This window comes from Saccopteryx leptura, chromosome 3 (genome assembly GCF_036850995.1).
Source record: "Saccopteryx leptura isolate mSacLep1 chromosome 3, mSacLep1_pri_phased_curated, whole genome shotgun sequence".
NCBI classification, from domain to species: Eukaryota; Metazoa; Chordata; class Mammalia; order Chiroptera; family Emballonuridae; genus Saccopteryx; species Saccopteryx leptura.
In genome coordinates, this window is record NC_089505.1 from 53,428,027 (window position 1) to 53,453,472 (window position 25,446).

A 25,446-nucleotide genomic window follows, 5' to 3' on the forward strand; every position below is an offset into this window, starting at 1 on the left:
TAGCAAACAGTCGCCCCTCCCCATGGAGGCAAGCAATCTGCAATTTGTAATCTGCCGCCCTGAGGGCAAACACCCGCAGCCTTTCACAAACCACACACACAGGGCAGCCTTTCACAAACCACACACACAGGGCGCTACCCTGCGCCAATGCATAATACAAGTGAGCAAACCTAAACACACTGTTTCATGCTTGAAACACATTTATTTGCCTAACACTGATATCCTTATAAGAGAGAGGGTATATATACACATGGGGACGTAAAGATAAAGCCCAGTGACAAGGGAGGCAGAGCTTAGAGTGAGGTGCTACAGGCAAGGAATGCCAGGGTTTCAGGCAGCCACCAGAGCTAGGAGAGAGGCATGGATGGATGCTTCCTCACAGCTTTCTGCAGTAACCAACACCTTGATTTCGAACTTTGGGCCTCCTAAATTGTGGGAGAACACATTCCTGCTGTTTTAAGCCACCCAGTTTGTGCTAATTTGTTACAGTAGCCCTAGGAAACTAACACCCATGGTAATCTTAAATATCCATCAGTGTGTGTTACAAATCCTATTCCTGTCTGTGGAGACCCAACCAGAAGGCCCCTAAACTTTCAGAGCTGTGACAACAGGCTTGTCTTGCAAACGTTAAAGGGTGGTTCCTTGTATATCTGGATGCCTTTCAATGTAGTTTGACTTTGAGTAAATGATCAAATCCTCAGAGTTAAAAAAAGCTTCCTAATATAAATTAGGCCTAAGGTCTCTTCATGTACTATGGCGATTTGTGTGGGATCCTTATTCCCCATGGTGAGAGCCAGTGGAAACATAGCAAGACTCTCTCAGCCAGGCAGAGGCTAAACCAATTTGAATGATATCAGCAAAGGAAAGAAACATGCTTTTGTAAGATATTTTTCCCTGCCGAGAAGGAAGGAAGGGGGCCAGAGCCACAAAGTGTGGAATAGCAAAGGCTTTATTTAGAACAGTGCATCCCGCATCCTGCCCAATGAGGTTCCCTGGCCCCAAGGAAAGATGGAGGCTAGGGAAGTCGCAATGGTTACCCGCATGGGAGATATTTAAAGGGTCCCTAGAGTGGTCGAGCTAATATGACGTGGTGAAATCTCACTGGCTGGCAGACGATCGGTTTTTCCAAAGGGTTCCTGTGAAGCCTCTTTTGGCGCGCTTGGTTATGGGTGGTCCTAGCCAAAGTTCGCGGGTCTGACCTTTCCCATTATCCACCAACCTTTCAGCTTTATAAGGACCTAGTGTTAGCATACCCCTCACCCACTCCACAGAGGTTGGTGCAGTGACTTGCCCAAGGTCACACAACCAGTTAGTGGCAGAGCCAGGATTTGAATCCAGGTATCTACCTATTCCCAAAGTTGTCCACCTTTATATTGTTAGAATTTCAATTAATCAAGACTCATGAAGACAAAATACCTCGGCAAGGCAACTTTAATCACTTCTGCAGAAAGGTGTGCTGCTGCTAGTGAAAGCTGACCAGCAAGTGCTGCAGGCACGGAGTGGGTTCTGTTTTTATCCCTAATGCAGGCCCTAGGCTGGGTCTTGCCCCACTGGCTGGGGTGGTGACCTTCAATCTTACTCTTTCCTGACTGGCTACCTTAAATGGCCACACTAAGGGAGAAGGGTGAGGTGGAGATAGAGAAACTGGATGAAGGGGCTTGGGACAATTCCCATTGAAGAAAAGAACATAAGGTAAACAAGTTTTTCCTTCAATATTCCCGCCAAAAAAGACAGACAATATTTATAGAAAGCTGTGTAGCAGTCCCTGTTCTAAGTGGTCGATTGAATTACTTAATTTAATCCTCCCCCAAATCCCATGAGGTGAGAGTACAGAATTCTTCATTGCAACGAATAAACTAGAACTGAGAGAAGCCACAGACCTAACCCAAAGTCACATAGCTGGAGGGCCTGGGGGTGTAAATCAAGGCTGTCTGTGTTCCAAATGACCTTAAGAGCAGGAGGTAGGCAAGGACGTGCATGCTCTCGAAGGTTAAAGGGTCAAATTCACCCTTCCAGGTTGGAGATTAAAGAAGCCTAGTTGAGCAGCATTTGACCTCGTCAGTAAGGGGCTACAGGTGCAATTCTTTTTGCTCCACATCTTCCAAGAGTCTCCATGCTGGAGGTTTTCAGCAAATCCAACTGCTGCCACTGCAGAGATTCGTGGGTCACTTTGTGTTCTAACTCTCTCAACAGTTGAACCCAGGGCAGGAAAAGGTCAAAGGAAACAAGAAAGGCTCAGAGTCTCTTCTCAGCACAAGGCGGGAACTAGAGATTGGGGACCTCCGCTAGGGCCTGGGGGCAGGGCTGTGCGGAGAATTCCTCATCTTGAGGTAATACTGGGAGCTGCTGGGTCCTGTGCCAGCTGGCAGCAAGCTCATCAGGATGAAGGCCCATGTGGCATTGACTATAAGCCCTGGGGAAACATTCAGGGGAAAATAAAACAAAATAAAGACACAACAATGATAGCCAGGCAAGTGATAACGCCACTATCCAGTGGTCGGCAAACCGCGGCTTGCGAGCCACATGCGGCTCAATCAGATCGAGGATGTTTTTAGCAAACGTCAGTTTAGGAGTACCCTAATTAAGTTAATAACAATGTACCTACCTATATAAGTTTAAAAAATTTGGCTCTCAAAAGAATTTCAATTGTTGTACTGTTGATATTTGGCTCTGTTGACTGAGTTTGCCGACCACTGAACTATACAATAATACCAGGTCAAATAATTTGATCTTTCAAAAGGAAAATTTGATGATAATGCGTTTGTTACTTAGCTTATTAACGAATAGCCACCTCTATCACAAACTGCATCTACATTGTCATTGAGTATTTATCATGAGAGAGCAAGGAATGGTTAACCTGGAGAGACAGGGTGATCCAAGACGTGGCCATGAGTGGGATAGGGAGGGTCCACTCTTGCCTTCATTTTGACTTCCAGAAGAGCTTTGGAGAACCCAGATTCCAGATGGTTGAAGAAGAAAAAAAGAAGTAATAACTTGGTTCTGTTCTGAGTTTTTTCTAATCAATAGCACCATTAGCACTATATGGTTAAGCCTTAATTATAATACTACTAATGTTGATTAATACAGCATGATTCACATAACATTGTTTTGTTCAACGTTGTTTCATTATAATGTTGATGAGATAGATGCCTTGGGAACTTAAATCTTGTTGATATCAATTAACCAATGGTAAAATTGGTTTTGTTATACATAGTTTTTCTTAAGGTTGCAGAACCTATTGATGACATTAAGTGAGGACTTACTATACATGTATGGTGACTTTACAGTTTACGTATTTATATACCATAACCACTTGGTGCACAATGGTAAAGAAATTAGGATCCACCAGGAACAAATCATATTTCTTGTTTTAAATATGCCCAGCTTTCCCAGGCTGTCATTTAAACTTAGCTGCCCTCTCTCTAAACCTAGGGTCTGTCTGCTTCCTTCATCTCAGATGGTTGGTATAGTTATGAAGAGCTTAAACTTGGAAGCTCCTTTATTTTGGTGCCAGCCCCTCCTAAGATGAACTTAAGACTTAGCATAGGTCCTCAGTAAAGAACCGTAGACGGTCTGCTTGGGCATAATGCTGACAGCCAGGCCGCACCCCACAGGCAGAAGGTTGCTGTGAATTGAAAGCATGCTTGGAAGATGAAAGGATTGCATTCAAGGCAAAGACCCAGATCCCAAGATGCTTTCTTGGCAAAAAGATCCTCAGAGAAACACACAAGAATCTTAGATAATCTTATGTATAAGTAACATTTCACCATGTGAATAAGAACAAAGGCTTCTGGGCTGGAAAGGAGGGAGAGTGGAAGCCAAGGTCCAGCCATCTTTCTCTGGCCCTGCCATCTGCTTGACCTCACACCGTGGAAGGCCTGGTGACAGCTGAAGCCAGCATGAACCCGTTCAGTTTTGCAGAATACGTTCAAAGAGAGGGAGGAAAACCTGGGCCGAGGCACTCAGCTCTCTCGCTGCCTGCACATCCTCTCCTTGTTGGCCTGAGCCCTGGCCAGGGCTGCCTCGGAGCCAGTAGCTGGTGACGAAATAAAATCTTCTTGTTCTGCAAGTAGCTTGATGCTCAAACACTCTTTTACTTTGTGTAGCTTCCTGTGAACATCACAGACACAGTAAGAGGACATTAAGTCTCCTTTCCATACTTCCAGCATCACGAGCAACCTCTATGCCACCCTGTCATCCAGGGTCCTTTCAAAGCTCTGGTGGCGGGGAGACCTGCTAGTCATTGCCTCCCGGATTTCTGATTTTGGTTAGGAGCAGTGTCACAGAGCAAAGTAAGGACTTGCAGAAACAGTAAATGAAAGTTTCCAAACCACCATTAATATGTGCTTTAGTTTCAATTTACCCTAAAGTGGATTTTCCACTTATGTTGTTACTTCATTTTCTTCAGATAACCGTGTTTGAAACTCAAAGATTTGAATCATTCTGAAGAAGCTGCCTTAGCCCTGGGCAGTCTCTCCTGCATGTTTTCCCTTTCCTCGCACTAAGCTCTCTGACCTGTTTTCCCATTTGCTTCTGGCTCTTTACCATTTCTCCTGAGGCTCTGACATTACCTGTTCCCTGGAAAAAATGCTTTACTATCAGACCCTTTAAGAAGGCAGGAGCGGCTGCAGCTAAGCTCCATCCCCAACCCCAGGGCCAGGCCTCCCTACCCCACTGCTCACCTGTGCCATGAGCCAGCGCAACTTGTAATTCTTCAGGTCCTGAGTGAGAATAGTGCAGAATGAAGACATAAACTCAGAGAACACAAGTATGGGATCAGGAGGCCTCTGCAAGCTGACAGCGAGCCAGAGCAAAGCGAAACCCCTGGTTTGCTTTATTATGTAGTGCAGACCATATGCAAAATAAGAAAGTCTCTGATACAAAGTCACATATCTGAGGCATAAACAGTAATCCTTCCAAGGTATAAACAGGAATTCTCTTAAGGCATAAACAAGAATACCCCCACCATGCATAACATTTCAACCAACAGCAGAACAAACAAGGGGTGAGATGAAGGGCATGTAAATTGCCTCCAGCAACTTAATCAAGTAAGTGAGGTGGGGGGATGGGAGGAGTAGAAACACTCACCTTCACAGCCAGCATGAAGGTGTGGGAAGAGCTTAGCCTTTAGCTTAATTAAACTTGAAACTGTGAGGACTTTGTCAGCTTGCAGTCTCCCACACACCTGCTCAAGCTCTCAGCCCTGCTCAGCTGCCCCAGACACAGAATGGAGCCTGCAGAGCAGCCAGCCTCTGGTCGTCCAGCCTCCTCACCCTGCACACCAGGGAAGCCAGGCTGTGCTTCTGCTCCAAGTCTCCTGCAGCTGCTGCTGCTAAGAAGGCTCACTTTTAAAAAGGCTGCTCCCAACACTTAGAAGAGCATGAACCCTAACATCAGAATCATGCCTTCCGGAAGATGACACACTTGTGCAGTGAGCCCCAGTGCCTGCATAAAATGCCTGATGCATTGCTTTCTCAAGAAAAACGGACTGGGATGCAAATAGTGGTGCGATCATATGCTAGGATGAAGTGCTGATATCCCACTGCTAAATGAAGTCACATTCTTTGGCTGCGTTTTCTTTCATTCCTTCATCAGGTCTAGCAGAGCCCCATTTTTTCCTTGGGTCCTTCATCTGATCCATCCATTCTGTTCTCACTTCACTGATGAGCTCACACTCTTTCTGGATCAAATTAAGCTGATTCTTATCTAGCTTCTCCTGCAAAATTGCAATGTCTGTTATAAAGTGACTGGCGAGTTCCAGAGAGACACCAAAGTTATAGAAGAATTTAAAGAGGAGTTTATTCAGCCGGTGAACACATGGACCTCACAAGCTCAAATCAAGCAACCCCAAGGGGTTGCAGCTAAGGGTTTATAAAGGCAAAAACCGCAGCAAAAAGCCATTTTACAGAAGTAGAACCTTCGGTTAACTTATTGATAAGTCCCCGCTTTGTAATCTCATAACAGTTGACACATATTTGCTAACAGCACAGCTTGAGGTTTAGCTCAGCTTGCAAGACTGCACTTACAAAAGTACAAAATGGTGATTACAGAAAGCATACAGAAAGTATACAAAATGGCATTTGCTTATGCTAACAGAGTTACATTTTCTTGGCACTTTGTCACAATTCAAGTTTAAGAAGGGCAGTTGAGGTAGAGCCATTTTGCCTTCTAAAATGCAGCTTTCAGGAATGATTTCACATGAAAAAATTCATCCACCCAGACAATGATTTTGTCAGGTGTTATTGGGATGTCTCACTTGCCACCCTTTAGTGTTGTCTTCAAGCTGCAGGGTTTCCTCAATGGGGAGCCTGCTTTGGTTGTCGGATGCAAAGGCAGGGTGAGTAGGTAGAAAGGTAGAAGGCCACAGATGGAAAAATGACCCCTGCCCCTAAATGGTCACTTAGGCATTGAAACTTAGGTCTTTTTGCTATCAGGTTGACTCAGCAGCATCTGACCTGTCAAAACACTGTAGTTGGGGAATTACATTAAAAATAGATAAAGCAAGCCCTGACCAATTGGCTCAGTGGTAGAATGTCGGCCCGCGTGTAGAGGTCCCAGGTTTGATTCCCAGTCAGGGCACACAGGAGAGGCACCCATCTGCTTCTCCAACCTTCCCCCTCTCCTTTCTTTCTAACTCTCTCTTCCCCTCCCACAGCCAAGGCTCCATTGGAGCAAAGTTGGCCTGGGCACTGAGGATGGCTTCATGGCCTCTGCCTCAGGCGCTAGAATGGCTCTGGCTGCAATGGAGCAACACCCCAGATGGGCAGAGCATTACCCCCTGGTGGATATGCCAGGTGGATCCCGGTCATGTGCATGCGGGAGTCTGTCTGACTGCCTCCCTGCTTATAACTTCAAAAAAAATACAAAAACAAAACAAAACCAAAAACAAAATAATAGATAAAGCAGAGGAAGGAATCAATCAGCCTGGCTGCCTTCCTAGTCAGGCTTCAACAGAATTCTCCTTATGAAATAGCCTGTTCTGAATGGCTTGATCATTGGTAAGTGCTACCGGAGACCCAGTGGTCTTGGGTAAGGGGTGAGGGTGGGGTATCCTCTTACCTTTGAACCCCTTCCCTGAGGAGCCACAGCAGGGTGCCTGGCTACTGGCCACATAGCAAAAACTTCACCACCTTTTTGGGACCCTAAGTAGAATAGGGATACCTACTTGGGGGGGGGGGGGCCTGTAGAACTGGTTTAGCCTGGGAGAAGTACAGAGTCCACTTCTTGTCTAAGAATCTGGCAGAAGCTAAGAAGAACTTACGGCATTTCCAACAATTTCACACCCGAAAGATGGCTTAGCAGATTCCAGCCTTCACTGTCCACTCACCCCTCCCCTGCAACACCAGGCCCAATGCATTTTGGTTTTGATACTTTAATATTTGTGAGCACGTGCTTGCTTCGGCAGCACATATACTAAAATTGGAACGATACAGAGAAGATTAGCATGGCCCCTACGCAAGGATGGCACGCAAATTCGTGAAGCGTTCCATATTTTTAGCCAAGTTACTGTCCTTTTTAAATATAATCAGTGCATTTGAAGCCTCTGTATTTGTTTTTGATCTATGAATTTCTACAGAATACTTCAGAGAGGCAATGGTTGGAAGCTAGAATACTTTTTACGTGCTAACTTTGAAGGTTAGTAATGTAATTTATACTATATTCCTTCAGTGCAGGAAGGAATATAGCACATAGTCCAATTTGGTATTATCATAGAGTGTTTTCTGTTTTTGTGGACACTTTGAGTGATCCTATTTCAAGTTGCGATTTAAAAGAACAAAAGCTTGGCCTGACCTGTGGTGGTGCAGTGGATAAAGTGTCGACCTGGGAACACTGAGGTCGCCAGTTCAAAACCCTGGGCTTGCCTGGTCAAGGCACATATGGGAGTTGATGCTTCCTGCTCCTCCTTTCTGTCTGTCTGTCTGTCTCTCTCCCTCTCCTCTATTAAATGAATAAATAAAAAATATTAAAAAAAATAAAAGAACAAAAGCTTTATTTTATTTTTTCTTAATCAGCCTAATGAATTTGAAAAGTGGGACTGACCAGGATGACTTTTTCCCATCCTTGCTCCCTGTTTCCGTTAAATCCGTCCACTTGAAAGCTTCACAAAAGGGGTGGGCTTGTCTCTAAACTCCCTCCAAGTCATTTTTCTGCTGTGAAATATGAGACGACTTTGTAGAAAGTAAGAATCATTATTTTTAGAAAATGTGAAGTAATCAAGTCATTTGCTTGAGTCTTATTGTATATTAGAACCAAACATAACTGCTTACACAGGGATTCACCTATATTTAATTTTCAGAGGTCCCACTCTAATGGGAGTTAAGATTGCCAATCATGTCTAATATCTACGACATGGAAGTCAGTGGTAAAATCTTTAAAATAAGCATATATTGGCAGAAATACTAGTGATGTTTCACAAGAGAATTTAGAATCTGTAAAATGTTTCAATTTTATGAATAATTTTTAAGTACAACTTTAAAGTTTTGATTTTTCTATTTAAATAAATAATCAGTACATTTGAAGCCCCTGTATTTGTTTCTGATCTATGAATTTCTACAGAATACTTCAGAGAGGCAATGGTTGGAAGCTAGAATACTTTTTACGTGCTAACTTTGAAGATTAGTAATGAAATATTTTCCTTCTGAATATGCTGTCACTCTTTTACATAGACTTCTACAGAGAAGTTTATATACCTGTTTACCTGTGTACACATGCACAGGCAAGTTCACGTATACACATATATTTGCACTGATTATGCAAATATTATGCACTGATTTTTCTATTTAACACATCTATTGATGTGTTAAAAAAAAATATTTGTAAGCACTTGTACTTCATGGGCTCTTCCCAAGTAAGAGGGAACCTGCAGTCCTCTCTGGAATGACCAGGCCAAGGCAGAACATTGGTAAAAGCTCCTCTCAGGGTAATAACCCCAAGGACAGCTCTGGATCCCTGGGAGAAAGAGGAGGTAGGGACACAGCTTAAGCCAGTTCTGGGAGCGCCCAGTATAGGGAAGGGGGCAGTGGACTACAGGGTGGTGGGTTTGAACTGAAATGCAAACTTGAGGGAGCAGCTGGCCTAGGCTCTGCGATGGCCCATTTTAGTCACGGGGCCTCCATTTATAGCTGGTGTGCACATGGCATCTCATCACTCCTCTTCCTAATGGGCTTTCTCAGACAGGTCAGCAGCTCCCAAACACTGAACGTTAGAGGAAGGCTGGCGGGCATTTTGAGAGTTGGAAACGTCTCTGAAAGCTAATCCAGATTCTGAATCTGCACAACGAGCTTTCAGGAGGTGCCTGCTGCTACCTGCACTGGGGTCTGCCCTGGCCCAGGGCACTATCCTCTTCCCTTTGAATGGTCACACTCAATAGACATTGGAGAAGCAGACTCCCTCTTCCCTCAACTGGCAGTAGAGTGAGAAAAATAGAAAATTTCTAAATTATCCAAAACTCAGTGTCTATCACAGTGAAATAATGACACCCATTGCTGACTTATTCTCTGTAGAGAAAGCTTAGAGCTGGAGAATCCTTGTGACCATAAAGCCCATTCGGTCACTGATCCTTCTGGGTGCAGCTGCTGTGCAGTTATACGTACCCCTTCCAGGACTGCCCTGATGACCAGCACAGGTCACTTACTTTTTTTTTTTTTTTTTTTTGTATTTTTCTGAAGCTGGAAACGGGGAGAGACAGTCAGACAGACTCCCGCATGCGCCCGACCGGGATCCACCTGGCACGCCCACCAGGGGCGATGCTCTGCCCCTCCGGGGCATCGCTCTGCCGCGACCAGAGCCACTCTAGCGCCTGGGGCAGAGGCCAAGGAGCCATCCCCAGCGCCCGGGCCATCTTTGCTCCAATGGAGCCTTGGCTGCGGGAGGGGAAGAGAGAGACAGAGAGGAAGGAGGGTGGGGGGTGGAGAAGCAAATGGGTGCTTCTCCTATGTGCCCTGGCTGGGAATCGAACCCGGGTCCCCCGCACGCCAGGCCGACACTCTACCGCTGAGCCAACTGGCCAGGGCTGGGTTACTTACTTTTATGTATAAACATGCCATAAACAAGTTTTGACTAAGTCCTCGTATTCTTCTTGCACTTCCTTCCTGATTTGCTTTTTGAGATTCAGATTCTCCTCCTAAACCCTCCTCTTCCATGGCTTCTCTCCAAGCTGTGATTTTCAGGATCATATTATGACTGAACTTGGCAGGCTAGCAGCAGGAATGTTTTTATTAAAGGCAGATAGTTCAGGAATTCCAGACTGCCACTACAGTTTGCACATCCACTGTGAACCTAATGAAGAAGGTGGATGTCCTGTTGTACAATGTAGGTGGGAAAGTCTAGGTTGGTTTAAATGTCACAGGACTGTGCCAGATGCAGAGTAGGCACTCAATAACAGCTGCTGAATGAGTGACCCTGGAAAAGACACTTTTTTTTTAAGCACTTTTTTTTTTGAGACAGAGACAGAGAAAGACGGAGGGATAAATAGGGACAGACAGACAGGAAGGGAGAAAAGCATCAGTTCTTCGTTGCAGCTCCTTAGTTGTTCATTAATCGCTTTCTCATATGTGCCTTGACTGAAGGGCTACAGCAGAGTGAGTGACCTCTTGCTCAAGCCAGTGACCTTGGACTCAGGCCAGCAACCTTGGGCGTCAAGCCAGCAACCATGGAGTCACGTCTGTGATCCCACACGCAAGCCAGTGACTCCGTGCTCAAGCTGGTGAGCCTGTGCTCAAGCCGGCGACCTCAGGGTTTCGAACTTGGGCCCAGTCCAACACTCTATCCACTCTGCCACCACCTGGTCAGGCTAGTTAAGCACTTTTTCTTTAGAGAAACTACTTCAGCTCTCTTAGCCTCCATCTCCAAACTGGCCTTCCCATGACATTTCAGCCAAAATACCTCTTCTTTGTAATTGCACTTTAAATGACCTCAGAGGAAAACAGACAACCCACACTCCCCCAAACCCAAAAATAACAAAAGAAAAATCAAATCAATAAAAATAACAAAAACACAAAACAAAACAAAAAAATCCCCCATTGCTTAAAAAGTGAAAGCACAGTCCTTGGGTGTTTTGGCCATGCCCCCTCCCAGACGGCGCGTCCACAGTCCACTCCTGAAGGGAGCACAGGGGAGCCACAGTAGGAAGTCCCACGTCTGCCTGCTGCTGAGGTTGTGGATTTGAGAGATGGAGAAGAAAAAGTTTTTTAGTAAGAACTGACCTACCTGAACAGCACTGTCTTCGGGTGGACTCTGACCTCTTTGTAAAATAGCTAATTCCTGAAGGGAAGAAAGCAGCACATCACTAAACTCAAACATTTGTTCTTCCAACCATGGCCCAATTTAGAACAACATGCTCCAGGCACTTCCTGTTTGTATTAGTGGAGCCTCATTTGGATACTTGGGCCCCAGTGGGAGCCAGGACTGTGCTTTAGGATGCCCAATCCAGCATCAACTTCCAGGCGTCCTCACTGATGCAGAGGACTCAGCCACGGGGATTAGCCACACTGGGAGCAAAAGCCAAGACTCATTATTTGATATTTTAATGCTTCATTTGTTCAGACTATTACATTTTTTTTTTTAGGGAATACACTAAAATTACACTGAGCCTCTGATGCAATCCATTTCAAAAAGTGTGCAGTCTAGGATAGGAGAAATGACTCTTGGACCCACCAGTGGGGTGTCATTTTAAGGAAGTCTCATCAGTGAACCCCTGACGTGCATTCTGTAGACAGAGTTTACTCAAGGATCCTGGCTTCCCTGTTAGACCAGGAACAGCAACAGGTGCCTTGTGTTTGTCAAGGGTGGGAAGCACAGCTGTCATTTTCCTTGGTGGCCAACTCCTTTGTCCCTCACCTCCTATATTCCCCACTAGACTCCTCCAAAGCACACAACCCACTATTACTGGGGCCATCACTTTTGTGGCTGAGAATACCAGACCATGAAAATGAGCCAATGAAAAGAGAAGTTTGGAGAGTGCCACTGACCTTTAGTTCTTACCTAAGAACACCTCTCTCCACCCTGTTTTACTTTCCTCTTCAGAGCGACTCCCGAGCCTCACTCACTACCCACACCTTCCCATTGCAGTTCCGGTCTCTGGGAGCAGACTGGCTCCTTCCTGCGGAGCTTCTGTTTGAAGTTCCTGCACATGCTCGTGATATGTGGAGTAGCTCTCAAAGTTGCTGCGTTCTCTCGCCATTACATCACAGCCCAGGGAAAGGAGGCTGGCCTCGAGGTGGTCTTTCCTGGAAGTGATCTGAAAAGGAAGGGGTGTTGCTCACAGCAGCTCCAGTGGGCAACCTCACTGTGTTAGGGCTCATGGCACAGGCTGCCTTGGCTCACAGACCCACTTCCATCTCACGCCATAGGAAACGTCGGCCCCAGTCTCGCAAGCTTCTCTTTCACATCTGCTCTTAACATGTGCAGGACCAGGGACAAGAGTACGAATAGAGGCCCACATACCATATGTCTAAATATGCTAAATATTAAAAGGTTGTAAATCAAACTAACAGACTATTAAAATGAAAATGTTTCATTTTCCTACTTTGGAAAATAGACCTTTAAAATGACTTGGAAGGCAAGGTTTGAATTTATTCTTCTTGGACTACTGTGAGTTCTTTGCTGAAATGTCGGGAGCTGGGGAGGGATGCCCCTCCCCCAGCTTACCGAATGACCCCCATCTCATCCCCACTCTGGCCTTACATCATACTGTGGGGAGCCCTTGCATGAGTGTGAGCAGACATCCCAGCCATCCACACCCACACACAGCTGCCTGGATCACCCCCAGGCCAGGGTGTACATGCTGGCGGAGGCCCACTCTCCCTCCGGGGAGGATGATCTGGGGAGGAAGCCCTGCCCTCAGGGAATGCTGGTCCGGGGTCCTTCAGAGTGGTCCAGAGCAAGGCCAGGGATCTGAGTGTACACAGCCTCCTGGCTGTACGACTTCTCACTCCATGGGGGAAGGGTGGGGTTGGAGGAAGGCCTGGGGCCCACTGAAGTGTGGTGCGTCTGGTAGGGACTCCTCTCGCTCTGGCTGATGAGCCATGGTGTTCACTCTCTACGCAGTCCATGCACTTTCTTTCTTCAAAAAATTCAGTTCCCTTTTTGAAGAGGCCGTTGAGGAACAGAGGAAATGTCCACCTCTCATAAGCAGGCTTAGAGCTTGGCTCTGGAGAGTAATGGAGCCAGTGTGTGGAAGGTTGGATAGATCTACCTATTAGGGCCTGCATGTCAGTGAGTGCTGCGTGTGTCTCCGTGTGTCTGTGCGCATTTGTGTATCCACAAATCTGAGTCTGTGAGTCCGTGTGTCTCTGTGTGTCTGTATGAGTCTCTATGGTCAGGGTGTGTCCCTCTAGGAGTATCAGCGAGCGTGTCTGCGTGTGTATTTGAGGGTCTCGTGAGGCCTAATTTGAGACCCAGCCTGCACGCTCACATGAGTGTCACCTGGGATACTTCCAGGGGGAGGAGGGCTCCAGGCTCACTGGTATTCTGCGGCAGAAGCTGGGCTGTCCTTCCAGCCTCAGGCGGTTCCCTGGCTCTGGTCAAATCATCAGGGCAAGGCCCGGGACGCTGTCCTGTCAGTGCACTCCTCAGTGTGCCCACTGACCTCTGGAGAGAGCCCAGACAGGCTTTGCCAAGGCAAGTGACTGAGGCAAACTAGCCAGATGGCAAGTAGGGATAAGACCCGGAACTGATGGAGGAGGAAAGTGGCTTGCTCACCACCATTAGGTGAGGGGAGTTCAGTGCGGTATTTTGGAGGGTAGACTAGTAGTAGCTATGAAAGGATTTTAAAATGTTCTTATCCTGTGATCCAATAATTCTTTCTCTAGAAATTTATCTTTAAGGAATAAAACACAAAAATATATGTAAGCAGATGTTCTTTATAGTAACCTCTCCAATATTAAAGAAAAATGGAAACAATCTGAAGTGTCTAATAATGGAAAACAGGTTGAATCTATCTCATCCATCTTTATGATGAAATACTAAACAGCCACCCAAATCCTGCTGTGGACATATGTTTATTGACAAAGAAACATATTTATAATAGATAGGCAAGGGGTGGGGGGAGGTTCACTATAACAAAAGGGCATATAGAATAATTTTATTTTGTTAAAAAAAAAGTACATGAATGAAAAGAAGGCTATAAAGTTTGGAAAGAAATACACCCAAATAATAATAGTGGTTATCAATAAGGGTAAGATGATCATATTCCTATTTTCTAATACTACCATAAAATGTATATATAGTTACAATAATTATATATAAAATACATATAAAAAAATAAAAATATTAATGAAAAGGTAGTAAAGCTTTTGAAAAGATCATCAATGTAGTGGCTTGGCAGGGCGCACTCACGATATGCAGAATGGAAATAGTAAGTGAAAACCTCTGCTCATGGGGGACTTTATAAGAAGGAGCCAGGGAGTCAGAGGAGGTGTGAGCCTCGTGCACTCACTCTCTAGAACCTCCTCTCGCGGCCCCTTGTGGAGTGGGGGTGGAGGCAACTCACCTTGCCCCTGGAAAGTGAGCAGGAGGACAGCCAGAGTTAGCTGCTGACACCAAGGCAAAGGGAACCAACATACTATCTCCTGGACCTTGACTTCCTTATGGTGAAAGGTCCAAGACAACGAGAATTTAGTAATGACAAAGGAAACACGTCCTGCACTGCGTATAGTGAAAGCCTTAAGCCTTGAGACCATATTCTAGGTCAGCAAGGTGTGGCCAGTGACCCCATCCGCCTAGAGAGCTGGGCCCAGTGCTTGGAGTCAGCCACAGTGACTTACCCCTCATTGTCCTGGCCAGCAGCACGTGTGTACCCACAGGGCCTCCAACAGCTCTTTCGCAGGGCACACACTCCGCAAACTAACGCCACCATAGCACTACAGATAGAAGATCCCAAATAAAAAGAAATGCAGACTTGGGCCAAAGGTGGCTCTTTGCCATCCCCTCTTAGCCAGCATGACATTTTACCTAGCAAAGATACAGAAGGCTTGGGTGAGTCTGTGTTACATGAGAGGTGGAACGGCCAGGACTTGCCATGAGCACGTCCAGAGGCCAGAGAAGCTGTATTGCTTCCTTCTCCCAGTGGCTCTGCTGAGTCCTCATAAGGTTGGGCTGAAAGATCAGCTCAAGGGGATGGCACACAGATGGGTGTGAGTGAAGCTGTGGAGAGGTGGTAACGGCCCAGCCAGAACATCTGCAGAGGGGACATGGAATGGGGAGCATGTCTAAAGTGGGGCAGACAGGAAGCTGTGACTGACAGATAACAGGGAGATGCAGGGAAACTCCCAAGCTCCTGGCAGTCCCTCTCTTTAGGTGAACTTTGGTTCTGCAGATTGCATACTCAGCCTTCCAGAAGTAGCATTTGGAGCTAAGCATCTGTTTTGGGATAATAGGCTTCTGTTGTCACAATCCTATGAGCTCTCAGAGCAACTTTTTTTTTTTCCTTGAGAAGCAAGCAGGGTGTGTGTGTGTGTGTGTGTGTGTGTGTGTGTGTGTGTGGAGAGAGAGAGAGAGAGAGAGAGAGAGAAGCAGACTCTCACATGACAGAGATCCACCTGGCAAGCCTCCTACTAGGAGATGCTCTGCCCATCTGGGGCTGTTGCTCCATTGTTCAGCAACCAAGCTATTTTAGTGCCTGAGATGAGGTCATGGAGCTATCTTCAGCACCTAGGACCAACTTACTCCAACCAAGCCCTGGCTGCAGGAGGAGAAGAGAGAGAGAGGGGGGGGGGAGGGGGAGTGGGAGAGGTGGAGAAGCAGATGGTCGCTTTTCCTGTGTGCCCTGACCGGGAATCGAATCCAGAACATCCACAAGCCGGCCAACGTTCTACCACTGAGCCAACCAGCTAGGGCCACAACTTACTTCTTAAAAGCTGCTTTGACCTGGCTGCTGGTACAGTGGATAGAGTGTCGTTCCAGAGCACTGAGATCACCAGCTCAATCCCTGGGTTGCTGGCTGGATCTCAAGATCACTGGTTCAAACCCTGGTCAGAGCACATATGAGAAGCAATCAATGGGTGCACATTTAAGTGCATATCCCCAATCTCTTTCTCTCTCTGTAAAAAAAAAATCTGTACTGAAATTCCCTTTTTAGGTCATTAAATGTCATCTCTGTGTCAAAATACAACCAGAAAGGTCTTCCTTGGTCAACTTCCCCTCCAAGGCAGACCCCCTGGATTCCAGAATCCCAGAATGAAGACCGTTGGCTCGGTGCCATCCAGGAAGCCGATTCCTTCACCAACACTTAAACCTGCTCAGGGGTTCTTCTGTAGGGCCAGTCTAAGGTGAAGCATGGCAGGTGGCAAGTCTTGTTATGGCAAAAGTCTGGCCCTGCTGCGAGAAAATTGCTCTTTTGTGGTTTGCTTCACCTGGGTGCTCCTCATGACAATTTATTTTATTTTATTTATTCATTTTTAGAGAGGAGAGAGAGGGAGAGAGAGAAACAGAGAAAGAGAAGGGGGAGGAGCTGGAAGCATCAACTCCCATATGTGCCTTGACCAGGCAAGCCCAGGGTTGTTTTTTTTTTGAGCCAGCGACCTCAGCATTTCCAGGTCGACGCTTTATCCACTGCGCCACCACCAGTCAGGCGACAATTTGTTTAATATCAGGCACACACAATTGTTTTGATGATGTTTCTAATACCCACCTCTGCTGACAAAATGCTTCAGTGAATTCCCACTGACTCTGGGATGAAATCCAAACTCCTAAGAATTGCACACAAACCAATCATCCTCTGGCCTTGACCACCTTTCCAATGTCCTCCTCTGAACTGTTATACTTATGTCTCAGATTGCTATGTGGTCTTTCCCTGACCCCTCTTCATCTATCCAATTCTTAGTTGTGCTTCAAGACTTGGTCCAAATAATATCTCCTTCGGGAGGTCTTCTCTGACTACTTTCTGCCCCATCCCCCTAGCTAAGTTGTGTTGTGCCCCCTTTTCTGAGCTCATATAGCATTCTGTGTCTGCCTCTATCAACGTGCTTAATGTGATGTGGCTTTTCCCAACATTGCTGACATTAGGTTCATCTTAGTGTTTTGATAAGCTTTTGGGGGGCAGAGACAGCAACTTTTGCTTTATATCTCTAGTAAAGTGCCTGGAAAAAATAGGAGATATTTAAACACTTGCTGAATAAGTGAATGACTCTAGGCATATGAATAGAAATGGTTCCGGAATCCACAAAATAGACTGTAATCATTCTGATTTATAATAAAGGTCAGTCTCTAACTTCAGGCCAGTGTGAAGGTATAAAATTTGGTTAAGAAGTTAGAACTGGGCCTGACCTGTGGTGGCGCAGTGGATAAAGCGTCGACCTGGAAATGCTGAGGTCGCCGGTTCAAAACCCTGGGCTTGCCTGGTCAAGGCACATATGGGAGTTGATGCTTCCAGCTCCTCCCCCCCTTCTCTCTCTCTGTCTCTCCTCTCTCTCTGTCTCTCTCTCTCTCTCTCTCTGTCTCTCCCTCTCCTCTCTAAAATGAATAAATAATAATAAAAAAAGAAGTTAGAACTGGCCTGACCAGGTGGTGGTGCAGTAGAGCATGGGATTGGGATACAGAGGACCCAGGTTCGAGACCCCGAGGTCGCCAGCTTGAGTGCGGGCTCACCAGCTTGAGTGTAGAGTCACTGGCTTGAGTGTGAGATCATAGACATGACCCCAAGGTTGCTGGCTTGAACAAGGGGTTACTCAGTCTGCTGAAGGCCCCTGGTCAAGATACATATGAGAAAGCAGTCAATGAACAACAAAAGTGCTGCAACGAAGAATTGATGCTCTTTCTCTTCCTATCTGTCTGTCCCTATCTGTCCCTCTCTCTGTTTCTCTCTGTCTTTGTCACACACACACACACACACACACACACACGCACGCACGCATGCACAAAGTTAGAACTGATTGTGAAAGGCTGATTTTCTAGAATTTGGAGAAGGACAAAAGATCACTAGAAGTTAACATGGGTTCAAGAAAAGTCAGATCAGAGTAACCTCAGGAAATGCAGCAGATGCAATGTACCGGTATTTTGGCAGGAACATCTGTCACTTCTCCTGGCATCCTTGGACAAAGGGAGCTTCTGGCCCAGCTAGATGGGCTTCTGACCACCGAAAGAGTGTGCCCGAAGAACCTGCCAGCCTGGAGGAGGCCCAGAGCGTGTGGCACAGGGCTTGGGGCCTGTTCCTGTCATATACTACCTTTTTTAAAATTGATTTTAGAGAAAGGAGAAAAATGGGGGGCAGGGGGAAGAAGTGGGAAGCATCAATTCTAAGTTGCTTCTTGCATGTGTCTTGACCAGGCAAGTCTCGGGTTTTGAACCGGCAACCTCAGCATTCCAGATCACTTGATCTGCTGCGCCACGACAGGTCAGGCCCTGACATATACTATTATTAATGTCTTGAATGAGGATATCAAGGGCAGCTAGGGAGAGAGTATGCTGGATGGTAAAAGTCCAGGTTTTTAAAGATTTCAAGGGGTTCAAAGTGAACAAGAACAAGGCTAGTCACATGGCAGCTGCAGGCTGCCTAAAGGTAAGTAGGGGCATCAGGTGCCCATCAGCCTAATGAGTCAGCCTCGCCTCGCCTGCCAAACCCGACACACACACGGGTGTTGATCAAGCATGACACCCAGGTCAATGACACTCTTTGCTAACCAGACGACCTTGGATTCAGAGGAGACTGACCAGGATGGTGGGTGTGCTCATGTAAAGTGATGAAGGCAGTGAAGATGACTTAGTCTGAAGAGGAGAAGGCTGGGTGCTGGTTCTCAGTGTACTATGCTCCTGTGGGCTGGGCTCTGTACAGAGGCACCCAAGTGAGGGGGGTCCTGTGCCTGCTCTGTTTTCAAGTTCATGTGCCCTGGTGCCGGCCATAGCCCTCTGGTGGAAGGGGCAATGATCTGTCACCCACTGCCTGTGTGAGTTTGTCCCTCTAGCGTAGGCCCTTGGTTGTAATGTTACGGAGGCTTCACTCATGTAAGCAATGGCACTAATTGCACTTCTCTGATTAACCTGCCCCTGATATCTAAAGGCTTGTTGTGAGGGGTCAGACCCATGACCTGTGGTGTTCCAGGGCCAGAACTAGGATCCATGGTGGAGATAGTGGGGAGGCCAGAACCAGCTCAGGAAGAGCTTCCTGAAACAAAAGCTGCCACGAGTGGGAGCAGGGGAGGTTCAGAATAGTGAGTCCAGTCACTGCAGATGATCCAGGCACGGAATGGAGAGACCTAACATTGTGGGGTCCTGTTATTCCAAGACACCACAGTGTCTTCAGTGTGCCCTGAGTTTCAGATGTCTCCTGAGTTTGTCCTGTCTCCTAATGTCCACATTTCTTTCCTAGAGATACTGTCTTCAGCATTGGGGTGAGGTATATAGATAGGAGATAAGCAGATCTTGAATCACAAACTTTCAGTTTTTATTATGGTAAAATATACATAACATAAAATTTGCCATTTTAGCCATTTTTAAGTTTACAGTTGAGTGACATGAAGTATCAATACATTCACATTGTTGTGTGATCAATCTCTGGAACATTTCATCTTGCAAAACTGAAACTCTACCTACTGAACTCTAACTCCCTATTCCCCTTCCCCCAAGCTTCTGACAACTGCCATTCTGCTTTCTGTCTGTGAATCTGACTACTCTTCCACACCTGGAAGCGGAATCACACAGTGGTTGTGCTTTTGTGACTGGCCTGTTTCACTTGGCATAATGTCTTCAAGATTCATCATGATGAGGCATATGTCACAATTTTCTTCTTTTCTAAGAAGAGCCACAAAAAATTTTTGAGTCAAACATTTTTCTGAGCTCCACCCTATTCACCTCTGTGCCACTGGTCAAGACCTGTGAGCTGCAGAGACCCAAATGGAACCACTTTTCCCCTCACCAGAATACGCAATATCACAATTGGGTATAATTGAAAGCTTACAGGAAATAGATGTAAGTCATCAAGTTCTGGGGAAAAATGAATCCCCGACCAAGCTTGTGAATTCTCTACCTTATTTAAAAAGTGAAGTGATTATAAATTTATGGAAAACATTTGAAGAACTTGAAAAATGTAATTTTGGAGAAAACATTATCTAAAAATTGAGCATATTGGGCCCTGGCTGGTTGGCTCAGCGGTAGAGCGTCGGCTTGGCGTGTAGGAGTCCCAGGTTCAATTCCCGACCAGGGCACACAGGAGAGGCGCCCATCTGCTTCTCCACCCCTCCCCCTCTCCTTCCTCTCTGTCTCTCTCTTCCCCTCCCGCAGCCGAGGCTCCATTGGAGCAAAGATGGCCCGGGCGCTGAAGATGGCTCTGTGGCCTCTGCCTCAGGCGCTAGAATGGCTCTGGATGCAACAGAACGATGCCCCAGAGGGGCAGAGCATCCCCCCCTGGTGGGCATGCCGGGTGGATCCCAGTCGGGGGCATGCGGGAGTCTGACTGCCTCCCTGTTTCCAGCTTTGGAAAAATGAAAAAAAAAATTGAGCATATTGGATTCATATCTACCTAATGCACTCTGTTTAATTTGTTACGGATCTTAAAAGCTCTGTTATGGCCAAATATCCACACATATTCCTGACTTTTTGGTGGATTCCTTTGATTTAGAAAGGTACTTCGGGTCAAGAGTAAAGGGCTCCAAACTCCAACAACTATGTGTATGCGTGTTGTAGGTATGAATATATCCTATAAATACAGAGCTGTTATGGAATCAAATACATGGAGAAAGAGAGAAAGTTGACACCGGTTTCCTTTGTAGAGAGGAAACTGGGGATGGTGCAGTAAAGTAGGGATAAAAATGTTACCTTTTTGGTTCCTGATCTGTGGTGGTGCCGTGGATAAAGAATTGACCTGGAGGCCCTGGCCTGTAAGCTCAGCAGAAGAGTGTAGGCCCAGTGTGTGGAAGTCCCCGATTCAGTTCCTGACCAGGGCACACAGGAGAAACGCCCATCTGCTTCTCCACCCCTCCCCCTCTCCTTCCTCTCTGTCTCTTTCTTCCCCTCCTGCAGCCAAGGCTCCATTGGCCTGGGCGCTGAGAATGGCTCTATGGCTTCCACCTCAGGTGCTAGAATGGCTCCCATAGGGGCCGAGCATTGCCCCCTGGTGGGGATGCTGGGTGGATCCCAGTCGGGTGCATGCCAGAGTCTGTCTATCTGCCCCCACCCTGCTTCTTACTTAGGAAAAATACAAAAACAAAAATAAACAAAAAAAGAATTGACCTGGAACGCTGAAGTTTGAAACCCTGGGCTTGCCCAGTCAAGACATATATGGGAGTTGATGTTTCCTGCTCTTCCCTTCTTCTCTCTCTCTAAAATGAATTTTATTTTATAAAAAAAGTTACTTTTCTGGGCCAAGTTTCTTTTTGTTTTTGTTTTGGATATTTAAAACTTGTTTTCTAGTGGTATTATAGGCTATTTTGTTTTTTCTCTATAAATATTCTATACTAAAAAAATAACAGTAGGAAATACTACCAAAAATAACTCATTCATAAACAAACCCAAGCTTACTTTATAAAAAATTGGCCCAATCTGAAATTAGCCAAAATTGCATATTCTAATTTCTCTCCCATATTTATTAGAAATCAGTTTTTTCCAAAAATTAAAATGTAACAAGTGGTCACTACTTTGAGTTTAGGCTCAGTGTTCATATTTTTATCCTAAGGGAGTAAGGGATGCATCCGAAGGGAGGTTTAGGGCAGTGATTTTCAACCTTTTTCATCTCATGACACACATAAGCTAATTACTAAAATTCTATGGCACACCAAAAACTACATTATATTTTTTGCTCATCTGACAAAACAAATAAGTATACTGATGATTCCTTCACACTGGGCGGCTATTGTTGTGTTGGCCGTTCTCATATTTTTATTTGACAATTAAGGGAAAAGAGGTCAGTGTCCCGGATTAAATAGTCAGGTATGTTTTAAAATTTCTTGCAGCACACTGGTTGAAATCACTGGCTTAGGGGAAAGTCTTTCTTGTTTGGATTTATGTGAAAAAAAAAACCCACATTACAGAATGACTAATTTTAAATACATACTTCTAATCCACTGTCCTGGTAATTCTCCAGTAATCTCTATAAATTTTTCAACTGTTTGTGGTCTGATAACTGAAAGGGTTTGTTTCATGACTTGGTGTTTCCAAAGGTCTAGGCCTATAGTAGAATTGTGAAACATCGAACAACCATTAATGACTATGAAATGGCAGCTCTTTGAGACAGCATCGGACACTGAAAGCTGCAACTTCCAAAAAACTCACAAAAACTAGTGAGTGAGGTGGGGCAGTGTAGTACTCCAGCCCTCAGGGAACTACAAGTGTTGAGTGGAAGAAACCCACTCAAGATACAAACTTATGTCAAGAGGGCAAGGGGGAGGCTTGCCAAGGAAGGCAAAGAAGATCTGAATTTCCCTCCCTCAGTTTTTATTGATCAGAAGCAGAACAAAGGTAACAAGATTGATTACAGAGGAGGGAGATCAGGTGATAAAGGGAAAGAATGATTAATGGTTGTTTTGTTGACATGGAGAAAGAGCTAATTTGGTAAGTACATTCTTTTCCTTTTGCTAATTAACAAGCACAAAAAGAAGGGGCAATCTAGAACCTCTCAGCTAGTTTTCTAAAGCCCATTCTCATGCATTCCTCTGCACGAAGGTCACCCACTCACACAGCTTCTTGGTGTTTGCATCCAAGAGACATTCACTCAGGGCTTTTAGCTAAAGTTTCCCAGTCCAAGTCATAGAGGGTTCAAGGTTAGATGGTTAATTCCCTACAGGGGAGGGTGTTGGGCAGATAAAATATATTACACTCACTTTGTTAAAGATGGTGCTGCCTACGTGGAAGCTCATCACCCAGGTGATATTAGTTGCCCTTCTTGCTTGGGATGAGTGTCATTATATTAATGTGTGTTGGGAGAGGGCTTTTGCGCCAAAGGGTTTTTTTAAAAGGAAGAGAGTTGTTCCGGGAGAAGAGGGATTACGTTCTAGTATGAGAGCAGAGTAACATCACATGGAGGAGAACAGAGGCAGCCAAGATGGCAGAGTGCTGAAGGAGAAGCCAGTTTGTGCAGAGAAAAGGAGATGGGGAACAGAGGTGAATAAGGCTAGTGAGCTAGAAACCTTTGATTCTAGGAAACTCAGATAAGTCAGTAGCTTTGTGAGCACTGAATGAGTGAGTTTTGGAGCCCAGTGTGTGTTTTTATATACTTGCCGACTTGGTGCAAGCTAGGATTCAAGGTAATGGCCCACCAGTCCTTGGCTCCGTTGTTTCATTACCGTCTGTCCGAATAGAATACGAACCTGCATGGGCCAGGCGGCTGTGATGGTGGCCGTGGCTACTGGCCTTACAGAGGAGAAGGCAAACTGTCACTTCCAAATATATGAAAACTTGTGTTTGAGGAGAAGGAGGCCATAGTAGCTTTCAGAACATGAATATAAGGAAGATATCTAACAAGATTCCTAATGAAAAGTTTTGAAAAAGCACCTCTTAAGAGACTAAACAATATTGTTACCATACCTAAAAATCTTGAATCAAATGTTATTTTTGATCCTGCATGACATCTATTTTCATTAAGTGCCTATATATATCTGAACAATTATTTTGACGTAACACAATAATCAGAAATAAATAAGAAATTATTATGTATATCTGATTCAGTACATTCCTGGTATTATAGGCAAAAGTAATTTGAATATAGAGTTAATAAAAACATGGGAGAATACCCAAAAAACAAAACAAAACAAAATAATGGGAGAAAACTCAAGAGAGAGAGAAAAGAGTCATAGATTAGAGATGTTGGGAACTGACAGGCTATCATTGTTAGTTCCCGCATTGAAGCCACAATGGCAGGAGATGAGGCATATACACAGTTACTCAGAATAGCATTGTCTAGGACAGCAAAGGTTTGGGAACAACATGGAACCTGCTATATATCCTCCCAGTGAAATACTATGCAGCTATAAAAAAAGAGTGGGCCTTCTCCATGTATTGATATAAAAAGAAGCATCAATTGTTAAGTGAAAAATTCAACTCATGGAATAGTGAATATAAAATGCTATATTTCATAAGAAAGATATGATAAATACAATAGAGGGGGAAGATATCTCCTCAAGCTTACTCAATGTCATTGTTCTAAAAATTTGGCATTCTCCAATATTATGTCTCCCTTCTTTCTTGGACCATTCAAAATAGCACACATTATTTTCCCACCTCATAAAAATCCCTCTCTGGACCCCACGTCCCCTGTCACTTATTGCCTCATTTCTTTGCTCCCTTTTTTAGCAAAACTCTCAGAAAGAGATGTTTACCCTTACTGTGTGTGGCTTTTCTCAAAATCCTTCTTAAACTCACTCACCCAGCTTGTAACTCCACCAGCCCAATGAAATTGATTTTGTCATAAATGCCAATACAACACTAACACCATCATGTGACTGCAGCACAGCTAAAGCCAGTGGTTTTACTTCAGTGGTCTCCAACCCCCGGGCCATGGACTGGTACCGGTCCGTGGGCCATTTGGTACCGGTCCGCAGAGAAAGAACAAATAACTTACATTATTTCCGTTTTATTTCTATTTAAGTCTGAACGATGTTTTATTTTTAAAAAATGACCAGATTCCCTCTGTTACATCCGTCTAAGACTCACTCTTGACGCTTGTCTCATAAGTTCAACAATTATATTTAAAAATACCACAGTTTTTACGCCGGTCACATAATTATATTTTGTGCATTTATCCGTCCCATCCTAAAGACCGGTCTGTGAAAATATTTTCTGGCATTAAACTGGTCCGTGGCCCAAAAAAGGTTGGAGACCACTGTTTTACTTGACTACCAGCAACCTTTCACACAATTATCACTTCCTTGTGCTTGGGAAAACCCATCACTAGACGCTGGGACAGTACTATGATCTGCTTATTCTCTGCATCACTGTTTGTTCTTTCTAGGTCCCTTTTGCTGGTTGACTGTTTCCCTTGACATTAGAGAGTCCTAGGACTCAGCCCTTGGCCTGCCTCTTTTTCATCTACACTCACTCCTTTGGCAATCTCATCTAGTCTCATGGCTAAATAACATCCATATGCTGACAACCCTCAAATTCAGGTCTCATATCCACTAGGCATCTCTCTTTGGATGTCTAAACGGCATTTCAAACTTCACTTGTGCATAAACTCCTCGTCTTTGCTCCCAACCTTGCCATCTTAGCTGATGGAAATTCTATTTCCACAATAACTCAGGTAAAAAATCTTGGAGTTATCATGGATTCTTGTCTTTCTCCTATACCCAAGACTCAACCATTAGTGACAACTTCAAAAATATACCCAGGTTCTGACTGCCTAATACTTCTGCTCCTAACCTCGTTTGAGCTACTTTGCTTGGGTTATTGCAATAACCTCCCAACCAGCCTCTCCCTTATTCCACCTTTTCTTCCTTCACTGTCCATTATCAAAACAGCAGCCAGAGAATTCTATTAAATAAAAGTCAGATTGCCCTGGCTGGGTGGCTCAGTGCATAGAATATT

The 25,446-nt window shown here is 45.1% G+C and overlaps 1 non-coding gene across 1 annotated transcript; it reads left to right on the plus strand.

Moving 5' to 3' along the window:
* The first annotated feature begins 7,389 nt into the window (after nucleotides 1-7,389).
* On the plus strand, nucleotides 7,390-7,496 carry LOC136401880 (U6 spliceosomal RNA). Its single transcript, XR_010750805.1, has one exon. It is a non-coding gene; the product is annotated as a U6 spliceosomal RNA (small nuclear RNA).
* The last annotated feature ends 17,950 nt before the right edge of the window (nucleotides 7,497-25,446 follow it).